At 40.2% G+C, this 24,383-nt stretch overlaps 1 long non-coding RNA gene across 1 annotated transcript; it reads right to left on the bottom strand.

The window, feature by feature from the left end:
• Positions 1-2,072: 2,072 nt before the first annotated feature.
• Positions 2,073-24,350, bottom strand: LOC132218252 (uncharacterized). The gene is made up of 3 exons (XR_009449123.1): positions 23,353-24,350; positions 10,467-10,613; positions 2,073-2,669 (listed from the first exon to the last, which is right to left on the bottom strand). It is a non-coding gene; the product is annotated as an uncharacterized LOC132218252 (long non-coding RNA).
• Between the last annotated feature and the right edge of the window lie 33 nt (positions 24,351-24,383).

The following is a 24,383-nucleotide window of genomic DNA, read 5'->3' as shown; positions in this document are numbered from 1 at the left end:
AAACAGAACCTTTTACATTGTTTTCTGTTTTCTAAATAATTCTAGTAAACTCAGTATATTAATTCATAAATTTTAATAATTGTTACAAAGATTTGTTTGGTTACCCCTGGGCACATGTAGTAAAAATTGGATAATAATGAAAGCCACTCCCATTTCCACCACCTTAATTCCCAGTCCCATTGATCCTGGCTGTAGGCGAAAGAGCATCATCTATATTATTTTCTGAGAGAATATACAGCATCCTGAAAGCATTGCTTCAGCTGCACAAGGTATGGCATTGGCCACTGAGCTGGTGCCATAAATGAATCTTCAAACAGCCATTCCACCATTGTATCAGTCCACTGGCTTTAGGATGAGGACAGGGTAAGACTGGTGAATTCCATGAGCATGGTTCCATTGCCTTATTTCATTTCTATGCAAAGACTTCCTTCGGCAGAAGGGATGCTATGTGGATTACCAGGACAGAGGATAAGCCATTCTGTAAATCCATGGACGGTGAATTTGGCATAAATTTCATTTGCAGAGAAAGAAAATATATAAAGTGTCTATTTCAGTGAGAACAGAGTGCTGCCCCTCCCATAAAGGAAGTGGTTCAACAGTAATAAATGGCCGACAGGTAGGAGACAGATCGCCTTAGGGAATGACTGCACTGGAGGCTTGGTTTTGTTTTGCCCTAGCAACAAAATCACATCCAGAGCACCGATTACAATTGGAATCACTAAGTTTATAATAATCTGCTGTCATTCTCCAAGATCTGTCTTCTACAGGCCAAGTCAGGCAATTTGAACAGCGATGTGGTAGGAATCACCACCCCTGCATCTTTCAAGTCCTTGATGGTGACACAAATTGCTGCACTCTCTCCAGGAATGCAGTTTACTATATTCAGAGATAAAGGTGGTTTTCGTGGCTCCCAGTTGATCTTTTCTACCATAACAGTGAACCCCAGAAAATTATTATGAAACATATGATTGTCATTTCATTTCTGACAGATCCAAACTGGCCAATGATTCCATAGCATCACTCAAATTCTATTAGGTTAAGTGAGTCCGTCTTCTCAGTGTAAACTATACATTTATTTAGCTGCGATTCCTCCTCTCTGCATCTTAATTTAAATGTTTACTCTATTTTTGTACTTGTATTAAAATCAATTGTATGTTCGTTATTAAAATTATAATGTTATATCTTAATCCTTTACTCTGACTTCTCAGTGAGCCAAAGCAGTCCAACCCAGGCTTTTTCCTGTTGCTGCTTCTATGCCCTTCCTTGTTTCATTGTCCTAAGTTGATTTTTGCTCTCATCATGCACCCAATACCCTTCAGCTCAGTGCTGTGTAGCCCTTCCCTTTGAATATCCCCACCCCCACCTCTTTTCCTTTAAATAAATTCAGTTTTTCTTTATTCACCCTCTGAGATGGCTATTTAGCTGGCTCACGCACCACCAACTTTAGCCTTTCATTTCTTTTAGTGCTTCAATACTTGAAATACCTGTGGTGCCATTAAAATGATTTTTAAGGGTATAAAGCCATAGCTAGAGAAGCAGTTTACCATTATTTTATAACTAGAGACCAGTGCACAGTCGGGTTCCTAGCAGCTGCTGGCTGCCTGCTGGGTACTCCCTCCCTTTCCCCCTGCTGGCCCACCCCCTGGTCGAACTCCCTGAAGAGCTCCGATCAAGGGGACAATTTGCATACTACACTTTTATTATATAGGATAAGCTGAATATAGAGCCATACTTTCTAATGCCATCCTAAAAAATGGGCTAGTATATTGTGTTCCAAGATTTTCTTTTAAATTCATTTTAAAACCTAAAAGACACTGTAAAATAGGTAAATAAGGAGTTACCCTTTGTGGTCCATATGTCTGGGGGCAGGTTGGAGGCAGAATTCCCACCCAACAGGTTCCTCCCCCAACAGTTTCTGCTGATCCCTAGAGCAACGTTTCTGAAAATCTGTTCTATAGATCCCATCAATCAGAATCGAACCTACTGAATCAGCCAATGTTAAGAAGACACTAACTGCATGTGTCATATGATGGGGTATTGGAGCTAATGAATAATAGCAGTTTGCTGAAATTTTCCCCAATCCACTTCCATCATCTGCTGAGAAATTTTAGTTCACTTGAAATAGTGTTTGAACATCAACCAGACATACTTTGTTATCTGTGCTTATGTTTTAGGCAAAAAAAATCAACAATCCAGCCATTTATCACTAAAAGGATAAAGTAAATGCTTTATTTCATAGCATAGAAAAGTGAATTTAAAATTGAATATCAGCCCTGATGGTATAAAGAAATGGGTTAAGTTAATAATAGAGATAACTAAATTAAATATGCAAATGTAAGTGGAAGGAGTATAAAATAGTAGTAAAGTCTATCTTATTTTAATAAAATTCATCATTACAGTTTTTTAAATTATAAATCATCTTCTTGGTGATCATCTGTTTAAAAATCCCCCATGTTTCCCCACTGCTGATCAGATGAAGTTCAGATTGCCCAGGCTACAAAATTGATCTTGGTTTGGTTCTAAACAGATCTGAATAGCTTCCGTCCCTACTGATCTCTTCTTATGTTCCAGCTGCACAGAACTTTACACTGTTTCCTGAACAGACACTTCTTGATATATTTTTCTTCTTTTCATATTATAAAAGGAAAACACAATCCATCAGAAAAATGCTGAAAATAAAAAGAAAATCATGTCCATAGTCTCGACACAATTAACAAAGGGGTATTTTACTTTGAAAATAGATAAATGGCCTGGGGCAGGGGGCAGGTGTGGGCTAGAAGGGGTCAATGGGGAAGAAGGGGGAACATCTGTAATACTTTTAACAATAAAGATTTTTTTAAAACAAAGAAAATAGACAAATGGAGCCACAAGCCAAATAATGTAGGCAACCTCTAGAAGCTAGAAAATACAAGGAAATGGATTCTCCCCTAGAGACTCTAGAAGGATCTCAGCCCTGATAACACCTTGACTTTAATTCATGAGGCCCATTTTGGACTTCTGACTTTCAGACTGTAAAATAAGAAATGTGTTCCTGGAAGCCACCAAGTTGGTGGCAATTTTTATAGCAGCAATAGGAAACTAACATAATAACTTATGAAATTTAAGGCACAGCAGAAAAGCATAATATATGCCTAGTTTAAATTTTATTTCAGCACTAAAATCCAGTGATTATACTTGGCCTCATATTTTTTTGTGGGAGTATAATTGGGAAGTCTCAGATTGCTATAAAAATTTATAGGCAGTATTTTTGATAATCTTGGATTATATTATATGAGGCTGCACACCAAGAGACATGACCTCAATGAGGATAGGAATTGTATTTATTTTGTTCAGTATTGTATATCTATTACTTATAGAGAACTGGGAACATGGTATGTGCTCAGTAAAATATGCTTGGAATAAGTGAAATCAGATTCTTAAACATTCTTCTGAAAGAAAATACATGAATACCCCTGCACAGGTAATTACTGTGCTCTTTTGATTAGCACTCACCTTGGCTGACTGGGGGGCCTGTGGGCTGGAGGTAGCTCCTGTGCTGAGCATCTGCCCCCTGGTGGTCAGTTCATATCATAGCGACCGGTCATTCCACCATTCGGTCAATTTGCATATTAGCCTCTTATTATATAGGATTATTATATAGGACTAGAGTGCCAAATGCTAAAGCAAACAGTAGTTAGAATATTAATGCAAAAAGACCCCTTGGAAGGTCAATGGACTTTGATATTCAGCAGGGCTGAAAATCAGCATAATACTGCCCTGTTGTGGGCTCAATGGCTCAAGGCAATTTCCTAACCTGATAATCCTTATACTGTTTACCAAACTTTACTTTTGTTCTGCCTTTATGCATTGCTAAAGGGCAAATGTGTATTCAAGTAAATAAAAAGCAGACAGGTCAGAAGTCGGTGTGCCTCTTCAAGAAAGAGGTCTCCACCTGGCTCCCCATGCCTCCAAAATTCGTATTTCTTGTATTAATGCCAGTGGTCTTGTTCCAGCATCTAGAAGGGTTCAGGAATCTGGAGAAGTACTGTGTAAATTAATCAAGAGTCTAGAGACAGCCCTGGCCAGTTTTGCTCAGTGGATAGAGCGTCGGCCTGGGGACTGAAGGGTCCCAGATTCGATTCCGGCCAAGGACATGTGCCTTGGTTGTGGGCGCATCCCTGGTGGGGGGTGTGCAGGAGGCAGCTGATTGATGTTCCTCTCTCATCAATGTTTCTAACTATCTCTCTCCCTTCCTCTCTGTGAAAAATCAATAAAAATATATTACAAAAAAAAAAAAGAGTCCTGAGACAAAACATAATTTTGTAAGGCATTTGGGGGCCAGAGGAGCTTGGCTAAAAAACTAAGTTCTCCTTATCTCAGGACCCCTTGCTATTTATTAACACAAATTGTCCTAAGGCAAGGTAGATATACACATCAAAGGGTATACAGAATCCGGGAGGCAACCAAGATGGCAGCATAGGTAAACACCTGAACTTGCTGCTGCGCAAAACCACATTAAAAATACAACTAAAAGACAAAACGAATATCATCCAGAACCACAGAAAGGCCGGCTGAGTGGAAATTCTACAACTAGAAGGAAAGAGCAAAGTGCATTGAGTCCGGTAGGAGGTGCAGAGGTGTGGAAGTGTGGGGGTACAAAGGTGTATGCGAAAGGGGCTGGCAGCTGGTACGTTGTTGTCTTTTTCAACGGGGAGGGAGATACAAGCTTCCAACTCCTCTGAACTCCAGCTCCCGGCAAGAATTTGGGGATCCAGATTCATACTGAGAGAAACTATACTGTTTGGTTTGGGGCAGAGCCTGAGGGTGGCTTTATCGAAGAGGTGCTTGCAGCATTCATTGTTCCTGCCAAGGCTGCGGGGCACAGAGACCCAGGGACCTATCCAGGGGGAGGGCCATTGGGCAACCATTGCTGTTTGCACCGCCCTGTGATTTCCTGAGACCACACCCCACCCAATTTACAGCCCCACCCAAGCTGTTCACAGAGGCTTTTGCATACTAATGGCCTGGCCTTTCTCCACCGAAAAACCTGTCAAACTGTAGCTGGGTCAGAGAACCACAGAGCTCCCAAAAGAAGGCCTAAGGCTAGTCATAGCTGCACCTCATCTGGGCATCTCCAAACCCCAAACAAAGAGGAGGAATCTGCAGAACTCTTTGTAGCTCCTGCTGGGTGGCCTCAGGCAGTGGCTGACTTTGCACCTCCTTGGAGATCCAAGAGCCAGTCTACCCAGTAGTCAGAGTGAGACCATCCAGATTACAACTCTTCACATCCATAAGAGACACACTCAGGGGGCAGACTCAGTGAGCGCCAAAGCCCCACTGAAGCAAGTCCTGCCCCATAAGGGTGTCTCCAGCACAGAAGTTCTCCCATTATAGACACAACTGGTCCTCACAGACAATTGACCTGGAGGTCAATTCCTCCCAGCGATACCAACAGCAATCAAGGCTTAACTACAACAAGACTGTGCACATAGCCCACAAAGGGGTGCACCAAGAGTGTCCACATCAGATAATTAGGGAGGCTGATCCACTGGGCCCTATAGGACACCTAGCACACAAAGTCACTCTATCAACACAAGGAAGCAGCCAAAATGTGGAGACAAAGAAACAGGTCACAAATGAAAGAAATGGAGGAAAGCAAACTACTTGATATAGAGTTCAAAACCATGGTTATAAGGTTACTCAAGAATCTTCTAGAAACCTCTGAGAAATATAGTGAGACCCTCAAGGATATGAAAAAGGACCAATTAGAAATTAAGCATACACTGACTGAAATAAAGAATAATATACAGAGATCCAACAGCAGATTAGAGCATCCCAAGAATCAAGTCAAAGATTTGAAATACGAAGAAGCAAAAAACACCCAACTGAAAAAGCAAAAGGAAAAAAGAATACAAAAATATGAAGATAGTGTAAGGAGCCTCTGGGACAGCTTCAAGTTTACCAACATCCAAATTATGGGGGTGCCAGAAGAAGAGAGAGAGCAAGACATTGAAAACCTATTTGAAGAAATAATGACAGAAAACTTCCCCTACCTGGTGAAAGAAATAGACTTACAAGTCCAGGAAGTGCAGACAACCCTAAACAAAAGGAATCCAAAGAGGACCACACCAAGACACATCATAATTAAAATGCCAAGGGCAAAAGACAAAGAGAGAATCTTAAAAGCAGCAAGAGAAAAACAGTTAGTTACCTACAAGGGACTACCCATACGACTGTCAGCTGATTTCTCAACAGAAACTATGCAGGCCAGAGAGAGTGGCAAGAAATATTCAAAGTGATGAATAGCAAGAAGCCACAAGCAAGATTACTCTACCCAGCAAAGCTATCATTTAGAATTGAAGGTCAGATAAAGAGCTTCACAGATAAGAAAAAGCTAAAGGAGTTCATCACTGCCAAACCCGTATTATATGAAATGCTGAAGGGTATTCTTTAAGAAGAGGAAGAAGAAGAAAAAGGTAAAGATAAAAATTATGAACAACAAAGTGACAACAAATACATATCTATCAACAAGTGAATCTAAAAATCAAGTGAATAAAAAATCTGATGAACAGAATAAACTGGTGAATAGAATAGAATCAGGGGCATAGAAAGGGAATGGACTGACAATTCTCAGGGGGAAGGGAGTGTGGGGGGTGCGGGAAGAGACTGGACAAAAATCATACACCTATGGACGACGACAGTGGGGGGGACGTAAGGGCAGGTGGTGGGGTGGAGGGGAGCTATGGGGAGAAAAAGAGGAACAACTGTAATAACATGAACAATAAAGATTTATTTTTTAAAAAAGGGTATACATGCCGAAACCGGTTTGGCTCAGTGGATAGAGCGTCGGCCTGCGGACTGAAGGGTCCCAGGTTCGATTCCGGTCAAGGGCATGTACCTGGGTTGCGGGCACATCCCCAGTGGGAGATGTGCAGGAGGCAGCTGATCGATGTTTCTCTCTCATCGATGTTTCTCTCTCTCTCTCCCTTCTTCTCTGTAAAAAATTAATAAAATATATTTTTTTAAAAAAGGGTATACAGAATCCATTGTCAGATTGGTGAAATTGCCTATGGCTGTTCAGGGGTTTGGCCAGTAGGAGGTAATGACATGTAGATTGAGATGCCCTCAGCTGTCTAGCAGCAAGCAATCATTTAATGCATTCTTTTCAGGTTTGGGGAAATGCCCTCAGCCATTTCCAGATGATTCAGCCCTGCTGACATGCTGGAACTGGCTTCTGGCATTGTATAGCATTTTCATTTATGCATCGGCCCCTCCTTCAGATCCTGAACCCTGCAGCGAAGGTCGCAGCACTAGAGGCCCGATGCATGAAATTTGTGCAAGAGTAGGCCTTCCTGCCCTACCTGGTTTGGCTCTGTGGATAGAGCATCAGCCTGTGGACTGAAGGATCCCAGGTACAATTCCAGTAAGGGCACATGAAGATAGTGCAAGGATCACTTCCTTCATTGATCCGGATCAATCAGTGATTCTCCCTCATCATTGATGTGTCTATCTTTCTCTCCCTCTCTCTTCTTCTCTGAAATCAATTTTAAAAAAAAAAAAGAGTAGGCCTTCCTTCCCCTGGCTGCTGGCACCAGCTTCCCTCTGACACCTGGGACCGGGGCTTCCCTCGCAGCCCTGGCTTCATCCGGAAGGTTGTCTGGAAGGACATCTGGAGGGATGTCTGGTCTAATAAGCATATTATGCTTTTATTATTAAAGATTACCATTTATAAATCATGTAATCTTAGGAAAGTTACTTTCTCTGAAACTCAGTGCACTAGATTACCACTCATGGTTGTAACAAATTCAACTAAAGTATATTATGTAAAACCTATCTTTAAGCTGCCAAATATTAATTCTATTTTTACAGGAACAAATTATCCTATTCCCTTTTGTTAATCCCAAAGAGCTGTAGTGAAATGGTAAAAAAAGGTGATGGTGGTTATAATAATCCTATATAATAAATAGGTAATATGCAAATTAACCCTCACAGCCTCACAAGATGGCTGCATAAGACCAGGACAGTAGGGGAGTTAGTGAGGGATGACCAAATGACTGAAAAAGCAGGCTGTGTGGGGTGACAAGGCCAGCAGGGGGGGCAGTTGGGGGCGACCAGGCTGGTGCGGGGGGCAGTTAGGAATGATCAGGCCGGCAGGGAGGGGGCAGTTGGGGGTGACCAGGCAGTCAGGCAGGTGAGCGATTAGGAGGCAGTGGTCCAGGATTGTGAGAGGGATGTCTGATTGCCTGGGATAGGGCCTAAACAGGCAGTCAGACATCCCCCAAGGAGTCCCGGATTGGAGAGGGTGCAGTATGAGCTGAGGGGACCCCCCCCCCCGCCACCTCGTGCACTAATTTCATGCACCGGGCCTCTAGTTTTGAATAATTAAAAATGCATTTAACTAATTTTATTAATTTAGTCAACTAATATTTATAAAGGAGATCTGATCCTCCCTAGGACTTTGTAGTCTAATACAGAATAGGTCAAATACTTCAAATATAAATAGTATAATAGACCATGGAAGTAGGAAAAAAAATACTTTGAGGGGATGAATCAGATAAATTATAATGAATTAAGTGGATATTAAAAGCTCAGAGGCATTCCTCAAATGGGGAAGAAAGCATTCTAGACACAAATGGAGGGAGTAATAGTCATATCATGTCTGTGAAACTATGAAAACTACAAGCATGTACGGGGAATTAAATGAATCAGAGAGAAGCCTACAAAGAAGAAGGAGAAGGAAGAAGAGGAGGAGGAGAAGGAGGAGGAGGAGGGGGGAGGGGGAGAAAGAAGAAAGAAGAAGAAGAAAAGGTGGGCCCGGCTAGTGGGTCAGTTGGTTGGGCATCTTCCCATGCACGAGGAGGTCATGGTTTGATTCCCAGTCAGGGCACATGCCCAGGTTGCAGGCTTGAATTCCAGTAGGAGGCATGCAGGAGGCAGCCGATCCATGTTTCTCATCAATATTTCTCTCTCTCTCTACCTCTCCTTCCTCTGTCTGAAATTAAAAAAAAAAAACATTTAAAAAAAAAGAAAAAAAGTGGGACCCTGTGTGACTAAGTAGTTTGATCAGTACTTGGAGTCAGGGATTTTTGTTGCAAAAAACACACATTATTATATAGTTTGTGGGACTCACAAAATCAGCAGGAGGCTGATTTGGAAAACAGAAAAATATCAAGGAGCCCCTGCAGGTCTAAAAACACAAGCAGAACAGCTGTTTTTTCATTAGAACAGAGTAGTTGGGAGGCCACCTCCGCCCCTGTGGGATGCTTCTGCAGGGTCCCCATGAACAGATCGAAATGTCCATGGCTTTAGTGTAACTATCTCCAGAGTCAGTTCCCTGGGCAGGAGGATCCAATTTCTTCCCCCTTTAGTTTCCATAATAAGAGATGGGGCACTGGGTCCTACTAAAACCAAACAAAATAGCAGATCCTCCCAATATAGGAAAAGGGAGTTGGATAACAGAGAGGGAGAAAACAAAAAGCAAAAACACACCACGAAAGCCATCTTGGTAAGCAGCAGCAGTAGCAACAACACCACAACCAACATAAATAGGCAGTGACAGGCCAGATTCACACGCTCAACGGGAGATGGCTATAACATGATACAAACGGGGGCGCATCACTTCTGATCCCCAGGTTGCTATTTTTCATCCCTAATGACATTTTAGCTATCTTTCTTGCAAATATATATTTCTATGTATTTTATCGTTTTGGTTACTAGGTAGATGGTGTATTGCTTTTGATATATAAACTACTCTTACAAATTTTTTTATTGCTTATAATATTTTCCTCTGATTCTCTTTGGCTGATCAATTTGCCTGGTGTGGTAAGCAGAATAATGGCTCTCCACATCATGGAACCTGTGGCTATTGACAAAGACTCCCTTTGGCCAAACTTTAGGCTCCTCTGAGCCATCTTCTCAACTAGGCCTTGACCTAAGGGCTTCCATGTTTGTCTTTGCATTGCCCAGTTTCAGCAAGAATCCTGCTAAGTCAGTGCAACCAGAAACCCCACCCTTGATATCTAATTACTCTTAATATCTGATCAAATTCCTCAACCCCCACTACTCCCCAGGTGATATCTGATCACCCTGGCCTGCCTTTGGCAAGAATCCTGTCAAGTCAGTTTAGCCAGAAATCCCCTCTTACACTTGATGTTTCTTTCTTTCTTTTTTTTTTTTTTTTTCTGTTCATCAGATTATTTATTCACTTGATTTTTAGATTCACTTGTTGATAGATGTGTATTTGTTGTTCATAATTTGTATCTTTACCTTTTTCTTCTTCCTCTTCTTAAAGGATACCTTTCAGCATTTCATATAATACTGGTTTGGTCTTGATGTTTCTTTCCTTTTAGTAATTTTCCATCCACTGGCCCCCATCCTGCTCCTTGGCTAAATCCCCACTTGTTCATGTTGTATTCAGAACTGAGCCCATTTCTATACTGAGTTCTCTTTTCCTCTATTGTAATAGTATTGAATAAAATCTGATTTACCTCTTAAACACAGCTCTGGTTTTTCTTTGACACTATGTTGTCACTTTATCTGGCAAAAAGGATTTTGTAGATGTTAATAAATTAAGGATCTTGAGATGGAGAGGTTATCCTGGATTATCTGCGTGGGCCAATGTAATCACAAAGGTCCTTCGAAGATGGAAGAGAGAGGTAGAAGAGTCAGAGAATGAGAGGGGATGATAGAAGCAAAGATTGGAGAGATACAGGGCATGAGCCAAGGATTGCGAGCAACCACTAAGCTAGAAAAGGCCAGGAAATGAATTCTCTCCTACAGCCTCAAAAAGAAATGCAGTCCTGGGACACCTTGATTTTAGTCCAGTGAAACCCATTTTGGATTCTGACCTCCAGAACTCTAAGATAATAAATGTGTGTGCTTTAGTTTATTAAACTTGTGGTGATTTGTTATAGCAACAACAGAAAATTAGTAACCTAGCCTTTCCCTCTCCTCTTATTTTTTTAACAAATGATATACTGTATTATTTTTCTGTATCTTTGCTTTTTTCTCTAATATATCTGAAAGAACATTTAAAATCCTTTCACACAGATCTGCTTTAACAGCTGTAGAAAATTCTGTTCATGTACATTTTTCCCTATTAAAAAAATTGTGCTGTGGTTTTATTGAATTACAAGAGCTGTTTATAAAGTGAAGAAATAAACACTACATCTGTAATATGTTCTAAAATTTTTCTTCAATTTGTCAATTTTTACATTTTATTATTAATATTTTTCATTATTGGCAATGTTTTAAATTTATCAATTTTATCAATATCTGCTATGAATATCTGTGTGGATTTGGATTCTGGAGTTATGTCAAATTTGGAAGACTTTCTCCCTAATGAGATTATAAAAAATTCTTCAATGTTTTTTCCAGATTAGTTTTCATGTTTAGAACTTTGATCTATTTGGCATTTAATTTCCTATAAGAAATTAAGGTAGGGGTTCAAGATTTTTCAGATGGCTATCCGGCTGTTCCATCATCATTTTCTGAATAATCTATTTTTCTTGCATTAATTATATATATATATATTTGTCTATATCTATTCTTTCTGTTCTCTTCCATTGATCTAGCTTTCTTTTCAAGCTTTTAAACATTATAACTTTATAATGTTTTACTATCTAGTAATCTATTCTCCCCTCGCTTCATTTCAGCTTTTCTGAAAAGCCTCCTTTTTTGAAATTTCCATCCTCTGAGTATTTTTATTGGATAGAGAATTACATTAAGTTTATAGTTTAATTAGGGGGCACTGATGTTTTCATACAGTAGTGGTATCTTAACATTTGTTTAAATCAACTTCTTTATTCTTGCAAGAAGACATTGTTTAGTGTGAAATGGCATTCATTTAGGCTTTGAAAGACTAGGAGGATTCTCCCCACACTGGCCAGGTGCATGGGTAAAAGGTTTAGTCCAAAAATTGATGAGTTGTTGGCTCAGTCTATTGATGACTCTATCCAGGCAATCTGAATTATAAATGTGGAAATTATTTGCCAGTGGGGGCAGGACAGAAGGAAGTAGAAACATTTATAGTCAGGCCATATCTAGGCAGAGTAGAATGAAGTTTACTAATTCTGCTGCTGAGTACTCCAGAGTTGTCTTGAGTCTAGAATCACTCTCCAGGTTTCCTGGAGACTTATTTGGCTCTATTAAGGCACCTGTTTTGGGGGTCCTTTGACATTCACACCCCATTGTTAATCTATGAATGGTTGTACAATAGCTCCACTATGAACAATATACTTGAATACGTAGATTTATTACGTATAAAAAGAGAGCCTCCCAAGAAAAGATAGCTTATAATTACCTATCAGTTTACAAAGTGCTATCACAAATATTCCCATTTAATCTATCAACAATCCAGTAAACTAATGAACATCAGAAATGAGTTCTTCAGGCATCTAATAATTAAAACCGTTTAACTCACAAGGTTGAATAATCTGACGCTAAACTTTCATTAAAGGCATTGGATAACTTACAGAGACAAATTTCTTTCAATGTCCTCTGAACATGGTTGGGTGTGAATGTAAGTTCTAAACTGCTGTAGCCAATTCACCAGCAAGCAGAGGGTGAAGTTGGCACACACAGAAAGGCAGAGTCAAGGGAACTGTAGAAAAATCGAGCTGGAGCCAATGAATTAACACCAACCTGACACCTTCCCCATCTCTGAACTTCATTTCTGTGAGCCATTAAATTTCCTCATTGTTTCAACCTGTTAAGACTGTAGTTTTTTTTGCTGTCTGTTCCTGAAAACATACAAACTGATAGAGTATCAATTACATTTTTAAATGCATTCAAAAAGCAGGGAAGTATACCCTTGATTGGGGAATGAGGAGTCTGAGAAATCTGGCCAAAGGATTTCCAGCCTAGTCAGTTCATGGGTATGAGTGCAGAGGAGGGTATTGGATAGCTAACTGATTGGAAGAGAAGGCAGGAGGAGAAAAATATAGGTCAAAGTAAATTAAAGATAAATTACATGTACTTACAAGCTCAGCTCCTTCTGAGTTAGAATAGTTTTAGCTTTGATAGGAAACTTAGAGCATACTCATAAACATGCAAATAAAAATAGTAATTTCTGCCCTAGCAGGTTTGGCTCAATGGATAGAACATTGCTTGTGGACTGAAGCGTCCCAGGTTCGATGCCAGTCAAGGGCACATGTTCAGGTTGCGGGCTCGATCCCCAATAGGGAGCGCGCAGGAGGCAGCTAATCAATGATTCTCTCTCATCATTGATGTTTCCATCTTTCTCTCTCCCTTCCTCTCTAAAGTCATAAAAATGTTTTTTAAAACGTCCTTTCTGACTTTCAGAATTACATTTCAAATAGCGCTGTCTTAGAGCAGTGTTTCCCAAGCTTTAGTTTCTCCCCATAACACATTTAGATGTTTGTCATATCTAAGCATGGTTTTTACCTAATGTTTTCCTTTAAATCAATGATTCTCAACTAGGAGTGATTTTCCCCCAGGAGGACATTTGCCAATGTCTGGAGACATTTTCGTTTGTCATAACTGGGTGCTACTGGCATCTAGTGGAAAAAGGCAAGGATAATGGCAAGCATCATATAATAAAGTGCCAAATGTCAGCAGTGCCAAAGATGAGAAACCCTGATTTAAATCAGCTCATTTTCTTTTAAACTTCATAATAACTAACATCTACTGAGCAGCAATATATTTTAAATATTGTTCTAAGTGCTTGGCATGCAATATCCCACTGAATCCACTCATCAACATTAGCATTAAACCTGTTTTACAATTGAGGGAATTGAGGGTTAACTTACTCACGGTCATACAACTAGTAAGTAGCTGCATCTGGATAGTATGATCTTTAGTTTAACAAATAGGCTCTACTTTATATCACTATTATAATGAAAACCAGTATCACACGCCTTATGTAGTAGAACATTTAAAGTCAGTAAGAACAAAATAATATTAAACTCTAGCTAAATATTGTTGCCTGCTGAAGTCTCTGAGTCTGAAGCCTGATATAATCAGAAGAAATGAAAGTGAATTGAAAAGGAAATAATTTTCCTAATACGTAATTCAATATTATATAACTAGAGGCCTGGTGCATGGATTCATGCTTAGTGGGGGGCGGGGGGGGGGGGGAGAGGGGAAGGTTTCTCAGCCTGGCCTGCAGGGATCGGGCCTAAACCGGCAGTGGGACATCCCCAGAGGGACGTAGCAGTGTGCCAAGTCGCAGGTGGCCAGGGAGGAGCCCGAGCTGGGGCTGGGTGCCACACCCCTCATGCTCATCCCAGCCACCACCACTCGGCACCACTGCCGTGGAGTCAGGAGAGGCTCCCGCCACTGCAGCTGCACTTTCCAGCAGTGAGCCTAGCTTCTGGCTGAGCAGCACTCCCCCTGTGGGAATGCACAGTTCCTGTGTTGAGCGTCTGCCCCCCTGGTGGTCAGTGAGCATCATAGCAACTGGGCAACTGGTTGTTCCAGTCTTTCCAGTCGTTCAGTCATAATGGTTGTCTAGGCTTTTATATATATAGATGCTGTGCTTGTGTACCACTTAAAATCCCAACTGTTCCATAATACACAGTCCTGGGATGTGTCTGACTCTACATGAATTAGATAGATCTGGGTTCAAATTCAGGATCTACTGGTGTTACACTAGATGTGATTTAACATCCTCATCCATAGGACTGGGACAACCAGCATCCGCCTCATAGGGTTGTGGTGAGACTTGTATAAAGAGTTTTGCAAAATTACTGGCAGAAAATTACACAGCAGAAAATAAATATTTGTTCCCCTAATTTCCTAAAGATTCTGTGGTGTCTTTCCAGCTTTCATGATACAAGTGCTCTAAGAGCCATGGCAGGACAGGCAGCCACAGTTGGCTCCAGAGTATCACAGAGAACAAAGAGCTGCTTTCAGTCCTATCCAAAGAAACCACGGGGGCCTCCTGGGAGGAACTGGCTTTTTGAGCCATGCTGTGTAGCCACCTCCCTCTCCCTCACTCCCAGTGAGGTTTTTTTTTTATGATCCAGGGAAGGTTTATGGAAATTGCAAGCTAACAGCCCTGTGACAATGACACTGATAGATGCTGCAGGTCCTTGGAGGTTGCCAGAGGGAGGAAAAATGCAGGGGAGAAGGGAAAGCTTTCTTCCTAGGAACAGAGTTGTGGGTCTATCCTAACTTCTTTATACACACACAGATACCTGCTCCAATTTTACACCTGCCATTTGGCCATGCAGTTATTGAGTTCATGGCTAAAGGCTGTACTTGAAATATTCACAGAATCTCCTATAGGATTGAACTTGTGATTCTGTGGTTATTAGCTTAAGTGGAGTTCAAATGAGCATTGGAAGTATTGTCTGTCTGCTGGTCAGAAGACCTTTTATCTTTATAATGTGACTTCAGAATTTCTTTTCTACTTGATTCCTGATGCTTCTATTCTTTTAAAATATTCAATAGGCATGAGATGTCATGCCATAATTAGGGATAATTAAAATGTAAATAAAACTAGAGAATTAATACACTGTGTTAAACTCAGAATATCTTCTCCCTACTAGAATGTAAACATCTTGGGGTCAGTGACTTTGTCTGTTTTGAACCTTATCGTATATCCCCAGTGCTTACATAAATAACTAACATATAGTTAGGGCTTAAGAAATATTTGTTGAATGAATGAATGAGAGTTCATGTTAAGGTATCAATGGTTGTAAAAGTGAACATTTCCTTCCTCTATACATGTTTTTTCCCATGCCTCTAGGCTTTCACACATGCTTCATTATCTTCCTGCAATGCCTTCTTATTCCTCCATCCTCACTTCCTCACCTGGAGAAAGTCTAATAACCCTTTAAGACTCACTTTTGTGGTAAAATTCTCTTTCCCTTATTTTCTCCTCAAATTAAGTGACATTCCTTCACCAGCTGAGCTCCTGTAGCCTTTTCCATGTAATCTATTGTAAGAGGGATCATTTTGTACTGCAATTATTTATTTACTAGAGGCCCGGTGCACAAATTCATGCACGAGTGGGGTCCCTCAGCCTGGCCTGTGGGATCGGGCCGAAACCAGCTCTCCAACATCCCCCAAGGGATCCCGGATTGTGAGAGGGTGCAGGCCAGGCCGAGGGACCCCACCGGTGCACAATTGGGCCTGGGAGGGACTTGGGAGGTTGGCCAGCCGGGGAGGGACCATGGGAGGGCTCCAGGGCGTGTCAGACCCATCTCGCTCATTCCCGATCAGCCGGACCCCAGCAACAAGCTAACCTACTGGTTGGAGCATCTGCCCCCTGGTGGTCAGTGCAAGTGGTTGAGCTGCCTTAGCATAACATTAGCATATTACGCTTTGATTGGTTGAACGGGCGACCGGATGACTGGACACTTAGCATATTAGGCTTTTATTACATAGGATATGTCAGTCTCTGCCACTAAAAACAAACTCCTTGAGGGTTGCGATGTTGTGTATTTCTTTTGTATCCTCACTCTTAGCACAATAACTGGCTTATGGTAGATCTTTAATAAATGTTACTGATGGAGTCTGAGTCCTTTATCCTGCAGGGTTCTAGGAAGGTCTCAGATAGGTCCCTTATAAGGAGTGCATTACCAGATCACTCCCTTTAGGGGATAAATGGTGATGGATGGAGATGAATTGAGGTTGTGAATACACAATACAGTGTACAAATGATGTGGAATTGTGTACTTGAAACCTGTATAATTTTGTTAACCAGTGTCACCCAACAAATTCAATAAAAAGGGAAAAAAACAAAAGCAAAACAAGATCACTCCCTTTAAAAGCTCCATTTTGGATAGGAAATCTTCCTGCCCACAATGGCTTTATTTTACTACGTCCCTATATCCTGTACTCAAATGGAATGACCTGTGCGGAAACACAGAGTGCAACCTATAAATAAGGAATTTGGAACTACTTGGTCAAATTTCAAGGTAAGATTGATTACCTTGGTCTTCTCTGTAATGCTCCCTGGCTGCCCTGATGCCACTCAGACCTTAAGGACGGTGATATTTTGGGAGGATTTGGAATAATTCTCTGGAGGAAAAAAAAAAATGGTTAGACTATCTGGAACCAGATTCCAGTTGGTGCAAGACTGGGAATTATATTGTGCAAAGTTGTATCTCATGTCTCCAGCTATAAGAGGATTGTGGCCTGCTCAGGTTGCTATGGTTGTGACTATGACAACTATGGAAAACATGAGAGAGATGCCAAGAAGAGGGCGTGAGAGAATAAATGGCCAAGAGCAGGGACTGCCTAGCATCTCTGAGATCCAGTGGTCATTTAGGCAGGGATTCACGACCATCTGGGAAGATCTGCCTTCCACGTTTCATTATTTCCTTTGACGCAAACCCCGAACTGCTCAGACCCAACCCCTTTCATGTGTCCATTCTGCTTTAGGTTACTCCGAAGAAGGGAATGGGGGAGCAGCATAAGTACTTAGGGCACAACCCAAGGGCTGCAGCTCTGGAGAACCGGCTCTACTTAATTATGCCAACTGTGAATTTGTGTGGGTGAAAGTAACAGCTGCTGATTCTTAGGATATTTTTAAGGTGCAGCCAGTTGGGATTCTCTTTATGTCTATATATGGTCCTTCATGCTAAAGGACCTCCTGGAGAGGGTTGGGCTAAAAACAGACATCCTCATTTCTTGGTTCTTGACAGCACATCAGTAGCCTGTGGGAAACTTCAGCAAGGGTAAAAGTTAAGCTGCTCATCTGACATACATAGTGGTGACTCCCCCACATTGTTGCTAGGCTTTTTTGAGATTAATGGAGATTATTCATTTAGTCCCCATATACTCTCAAGCTGCTTTGTTACCACGTCTTTATGTACAACATGCACTCCAGGCAAACAAACTTTTAAGAGCACAGCAGATTGAAGCAGCAAGCAAGCCTAGCAGATTAAGCCCCCTGAGCCCCTGCGCTATATGAAGCAAAACAAAACACAGCTGGTGGAGTTAATTTTAGGCTTGCCGACCTTGGCAGTGTCCTATCATTTGAGAAAAGCAGCTTTGAATAGGTTCCAAAAGGACCCTGCCTCCTCCTCCTCCCCATGCAGCTGACTGAGAAAGTGGCTGCATGGTTTAAGTTTATTGGGAAAAACAAATAATTATGAACAATGGTAAACTTGATAGATCAAGAAAGTCATTTATTGAGCAAGCCCATGCAAGAAATATTTTATAGTTTTTGTCCTTTGGACTAGGAGCCTCAAGATTATACTGCAAGTAGCACTTTCTGACACATTCTAAAATACTGGCTTCTCACAAACAATGTCGTGGCACTTTTATAAATATAGCAGGAATTTAAATGTATACTATTCACTTCTAAATGCATAGGATCCAATTCTCTAACCGCCAAAAACGGTGGGGTTCCTGCAATATACACTCATGGACACTGGCACTGATACAGTTTCTAATTTTACTTTTATTTGCTTGATTGCCTATATTTCCCAATGACCTACAGGATTTTTGATGGCAGGACTCTATCCGCGTTTTCTGATCACAGAGGCTCGGAGTAGATAATACTTGTTGAATGAATAAATGAACACTTGCACCTCATTGTTCCCTCAAATCTAGCATTCTATTACACCATCCTCGCCTTCAAAAGAACGAACAGCTTGAAGGGGAAGGTATTGAGTTAGGTTTGGGGCCAATGGAAGAGTCCTTCCATTGTCGCATGTTAAATAAGACTGCTTTGTGTTTTGATGCTTTATGGCTTTTACTGATAAATGAATGCATTGAGAGACAAGCTTCATGAACCAATCTTTTGTATTTCCATTCTCTTCTATTGTGTCAAAACAATATGTCCTTGAGAAGAATTTAGAACCATACATAGGCTTGTCTTTAATGAAGTAAGATACAGAATTAAAATCTAAAGAGCATTGATAAGGGTTAGGTTGAATTGCTAGCTATGTTAAGTATGATTGTGTAGCATGCCGAAATTCATTCAGAATCTGCTCTTTCTAACTTAGGAGATTTTTAAAGTGCAGCCAGTTGGGATATATGGTCATCCTGGGAAAAGGAATTAGATTTTACTGAATTTAGATTGTATTGACTAGTTATGTGATCTTGAATAAATTACATATATAACCTTTCAGTACTAATTTCCTTATCTATAAAAGGGGAAAAGTAACACAATATCAACACAATAGCAACCTCATGAGGCAGTGTAAGAATGAAATAGAATATATGAAAAGCTTAGCAGAGTGACTGGTCTATCAGAAATATTCAATATTTGGTAGCTATAAAATAATCTTATGTAATAAACTAATTGGATGCAATGAGTACATCAATCTAGACATTATATAACTCAAACACTCCTGCATAACAGACTTCATTTTATGAGGTTACTAAGGATTTATTGTCCTGGTATACTTTTTTTTAGCATCTGTTGTTCAGGTATCTATTCCTTCAGAGTCAGATCATATTTTTGAATCAGAATTGAATAGCCATTCAAGAAATACCAGAGTCGCCCTAACCGGTTTGACTCAGTAGATAATCGAGCATCAGCCTGTGGAATCAAGGGTCCCAGGTTCCATTCCGGTCAAGGGCATGTACCTTGCTTCTGGGCACATCCCCAGTGGGGAGTGTGCAGGAGGCAGCTGATTGATGTTTCTAGCTCTCTATCGCTCTCCCTTCCTCTCTGTAAAAAAATCAATAAAATATATTCTTAAAAAAAAAAAAGAAATACCAGAGTTAGCCACAGAGTGTAAATTCAGTATTTATCTCTCTGGCATTGATAGCAATTGTTTTAGTTTTATAGGTACAAGAGCATCGTTATATAATTAGGCAGAAAAACCTGGTTATTGTGAAGAACTCTGTAGTCCAAAAAATCATCAGCAAATTTTCCATTCCCATCATTGATAACACTTCTGCTAGGCCTCTTCAAAAGGAAACCTGGTATTTGTTTGCTTTTCTTTTTATTATGGAAAATTTGAAAACTATGCAAAAGTAGACAGCACAGTATAATGATCCTCATGTACTTATGAACTCATGGCCAGTCTCTTTTCATCTGTATTCCTAGTCTCCCTTCTACATTATTCTGCAGCAAATTCCAGGCATATTATTTCATCTGCAAATAATTAACTTCATATTTTTAAAAAATAAAGGCTCTTTAACCACACCATCAGCACCATTAATACATAGAATCATCAGATATCTGGTGTTTAAATTTTTCAGTTGTCTATAAATGACATAAACATTTGTTATTGTTCTTTTTCAGATTGCTCGTTTGAACCAGAATGCAAGTAAGTGCACACATTATAATTTGTTGATATGCCTCTTATGTTTCTTTCAACTTCTAGATTTCTTCTTCAGCTCTATTTTTCGCCTTGCAATTCATTTGTTGAAGAAATTGGGTCCTGCATAGTTCCCCACAGTTTGAACTTTGCTTATTGCATCCATGTGGGGTCGTTTCACATGTTCTTTACCATATTCTTCTGTTCCCTGTATTTCCTGTAATTTGTAACTTGCATCTAGATGCTTGACCAAATTTAGGTTCTATTTTGTTGGCAAGATATCTTCACATAATATATTCTTCCATTAGGATGCACAAAAAGTATGCTTGTCTCTCTTGTTATACTAGCAGCCAATGGTGTTCAATACCCAGATCCATTAATCTATTAGGAGTTGCAAAAATGGTGATATTATAATAATAATGCAATCATTTCTATTCCATTTTTTAACTCTGTAAGAAGAAATTTTCCCTCATCTATGATTTGGAAACCTGGCTTTAACTGGTGTTATTTTATCTAGGAAGGAAACATATTAACAGATTGGAAGTGATTAATTTATCTGATAAAAAGGTATGATGAATCATTTTCTTTAAGGTTCTAGAAACCCTCACCTTGAGGGAAAAGGAGAATATAAGTACAACTGAGGGAGAGGTGGAAAATGGTGATCAGAAACCTGAGGTATCTGGGAAGAGAAGTAAAGAAAGAAGAAACACAGATGCATAAAGGTAACATTTTGCTCAGTCTATTCTTATTTGGGATAAAAATTCTGATTTGGAAGCCAAAATTATGGCTTCAAATACTTTTACTTACTGAGGACTTCTGCATTCCTACTCTAGTTCAAACCTCTCCTCAGGCTTTGCATGGTATCAAAACTCTACCTGACATCACTACTTTGATGTCTAAAAAAAGTCTTGCCCTAGCCTGTGGTCGGCAAACTGCGGCTTGTGAGCCACATGCGGCTCTTTGGCCCCTTGAGTGTGGCTCTTCCTAAGCCTTAGGAGTACCCTAATTAAGTTAATAACAATGTACCTACCTATATAGTTTAAGTTTAAAAAATTTGGCTCTCAAAAGAAATTTCATTCGTTGTACTGTTGATATTTGGCTCTGTTGACTAATGAGTTTGCCGGCTACTGCTAGCCGGTTTGGCTCAATGGATAAAGCTCGGCCTATGGACTGAAAGGTCCCAGGTTTGATTCTGGTTAAGGGCATATGCCCAGATTGCGGCTTGATCTTCAGTAGGGAGCCGCAGGAGACAGCCAGTCAATGATTCTCTTTCATCATTGATATTTCTATCTCTATTTCCCTCTCCCTTCCTCTCTGAAATCCATAAAAATATAAATTAAACAAAATAAAAATATTTTAAAAACTCTCAAAGTTAATATATCTAAAATGGAACTTTTTTACTGCTATTGATTTTACCTTGAGATTATTCTTTTTGTTGTTATTAATCCTCACTTGAGAACATGATTTTTAGAGAGAGTGGAAGGGAGGGAGGGAAGGGAGAGTGAGAGAGAGAGAGAAACATCCATTGGTGATTGATTGTCTTCCTTGGGGCCCCCTGACTAGAGCAGGGATTGAACCTGCAACCCAAGTAGGAGGCCTTGATGGGAATCTGACTGGAATCTAACTGAAGACCCTTAGGTACTCAGGCCAGCGCTCTCATTCTCCACAAAAAGGGAGAGGGAGCTTTCTAAAATGTTAATCAGGGATCATGAGCTGATAATTGTTAAAGCTGCATGATGGATTCATTAAAATAATTTCTTCCCCTTTGTATATGCTTGAAATTTTCCAAATTAAAATAAATGTTATTCGGACTATTTTATCTTATCCTCTTATTACTTTACTTCTCTGTTGACTTTTCAATGTTCTTAGAATAAAATTAAAATGTCTTGCCTAGACTAGTGAGCCCCTGCTTGTCTTCTGTTCATCAAAGTCCATTATTGCCTGATGCCTCTCTTCTTGCTCGCTCTGCCCAGGCCATAACCTGTCAGTTCTACAAACACTTTCAGCTCTTTCTTGTCTTATAGCATGTGCAATTGCTCTTCTCTTTAACTGAAAATGTTCATCCCCTAGCACTCTGCAAAGATGGCTCCTTCTCTTCCTTCAGGTCTCAGAAAAATGTCACCTCCTTAGAAAGGCCTTTCTAAATCACTCAATCTAAATTAGGTCCTATTCCTTCACCATTATGCTCAATCACATTATTCTGTTTATTTCATATCTTACCATACTTTGTAATTACCTTGTTTGTTTATATTTATACAAATATACTTGTTATGACAAGTAACTCAAATGAATATTTAAAAGTATTTGAGGGCACAGACCTCCTCCTATTCATTTTTAAATTTCAAATCTTTGAAAAATTGGCAGGTAGAATATAAATTTTAAGAATCTTGCTTCATAAACCAAGATTTATAAACAAAATAAGATTTTGATTTGGAGAATAATTTCTTGAAATTGAAATTTTAGGGAGTGGTATGAAATACATAGTGGGGCAAAAGCAGGTTTATAGTTGTATGTGAAAAGAGTCTATTCTTATATTATTATTATTTTCTAATGAAATAACTATAAACCTACATTTGCCACACTCTCTATGAATTGGTGAAGAAATTGGAATTAGAAATGTGTATTTAAAAATATACTCTCGCTTTGATTATAGATTTTTCAATGTTTTTGAAGTGTTAAATAATTTTAAGTGACAGCTATTATTTGATTTGAATGAATTATACTCCGTATTATTAACATGACAGCACTCTCATTTTTTAGGTCCAATATATTTAAGTTATATCAGCTATTAATTTTAGGCAACTCCCCTAATTGAAGAACTCATCGGGTATCTTTGCAGCTTCTTTCCTCTACCAATCATTGCCCTGATACAGTGTCATAAAATTCATCTAGATTGTGTTAAACCAAAAGCAAGGCTACATAAGCCACCTTACCAAATCAGAGCAGATAGGAACTGTCTGCCAAAAATCTGAAGGATGCCCCCAGCATGACAGACTCTTAGAACTAGACAGTATCGTTAGAGATCATGTAATAATCCAAGCCCCTCATTTTAAAAGGGGTGACACTGCTGTTCTAATAGGTTAACTGGCTCTTCCCAAACATAATTTCCTAATATGGTATCTCAGGTTTTATTTTCAGTAGAGTCTTAAGTTAGTAACATAGCAAGATCTGGAAATATATTTACATTATATTAAGATGAATCCTCCTTTTGCCATCTTTCCTGTATCTTTTGAGTCTTTACTAGTAAGTCTTCTCAAATTATTCTAGGGACCTCTGCTGTTCCTGAGATAGTGTCAAGATTTCAATTATTCTATTTTAAAATGTAGTTTGATTTAGCAAAAATACCAAGCTAATAGCGAATACACTCAATTGTACAAATTTCATATTGGCACCTCCGTCGAGTCTATTAGCCTGTGGGTTAATAGCTGCACATAAGTTTTGTTCAGATTCTTTGAAAACTTCCTTGTGGATTTGTTGAGTAGAGAAGACGACCACCGCTTATGTAAAGTAAATGGGTACCCACTGATAATGCTGTGGGAGGCTGGTCCTCAGTGGCGATGACGAGTAAGCATGCATGCGGCCCAAGTCTATTACAACCCCCGGGCATTCTGATGCACAAACCATTCTAGAATCTAGAAACGATTCAGTTCCTCTTATAGAGGGACCTGCACCTCACATAGTTAAAGGGGCCTCGGCAAGTCTTTACACTCTATTCAAGAATGCTCCACATGGTTCGCATATGTCACCACAGCAGGTTTCCCGTTTTCCCAGCTGCTGATGAAAGCCTCGCTTGCCTGTTGAGACAGTGATGGATCCTGACCAGGGTGTTAAAATACGCCCATGAATCAACAGGGAACCTTGAAACCCCAGTTAGATCCTTTCCTCTCTTCTGGCAGAACCACACGCAAACCATTCCACCCAGATGACATTTCCTCCCGATTTTATGTAGCAGTAGACAGGCTCCATAACCTTCCATCATCGTTTGCTGGCATTCACTGTGGGCAAAATTCTGATGGCGATTCCATCCCTCACAGCAGGCGCCCGACATCCCGGAGTTGAAGCCCCTGCCTTCCGGAAGGATGACACGCACCTGAGCGTCGCGGAACCCTCCGCCACCATCCACCACCCCGGCGGGCGGGCCTCGATCCTCCCGCGCCGCCCGAGCGTCCTCGCGGGGCGTGGCACAGGCGTCCGGAACCGAAGCGCCCAGGGCCG

This window comes from Myotis daubentonii, chromosome 1 (assembly GCF_963259705.1).
Source record: "Myotis daubentonii chromosome 1, mMyoDau2.1, whole genome shotgun sequence".
In the NCBI taxonomy this organism is placed as follows: domain Eukaryota; kingdom Metazoa; phylum Chordata; class Mammalia; order Chiroptera; family Vespertilionidae; genus Myotis; species Myotis daubentonii.
This window is presented reverse-complemented; position numbering and strand designations above follow the sequence as displayed.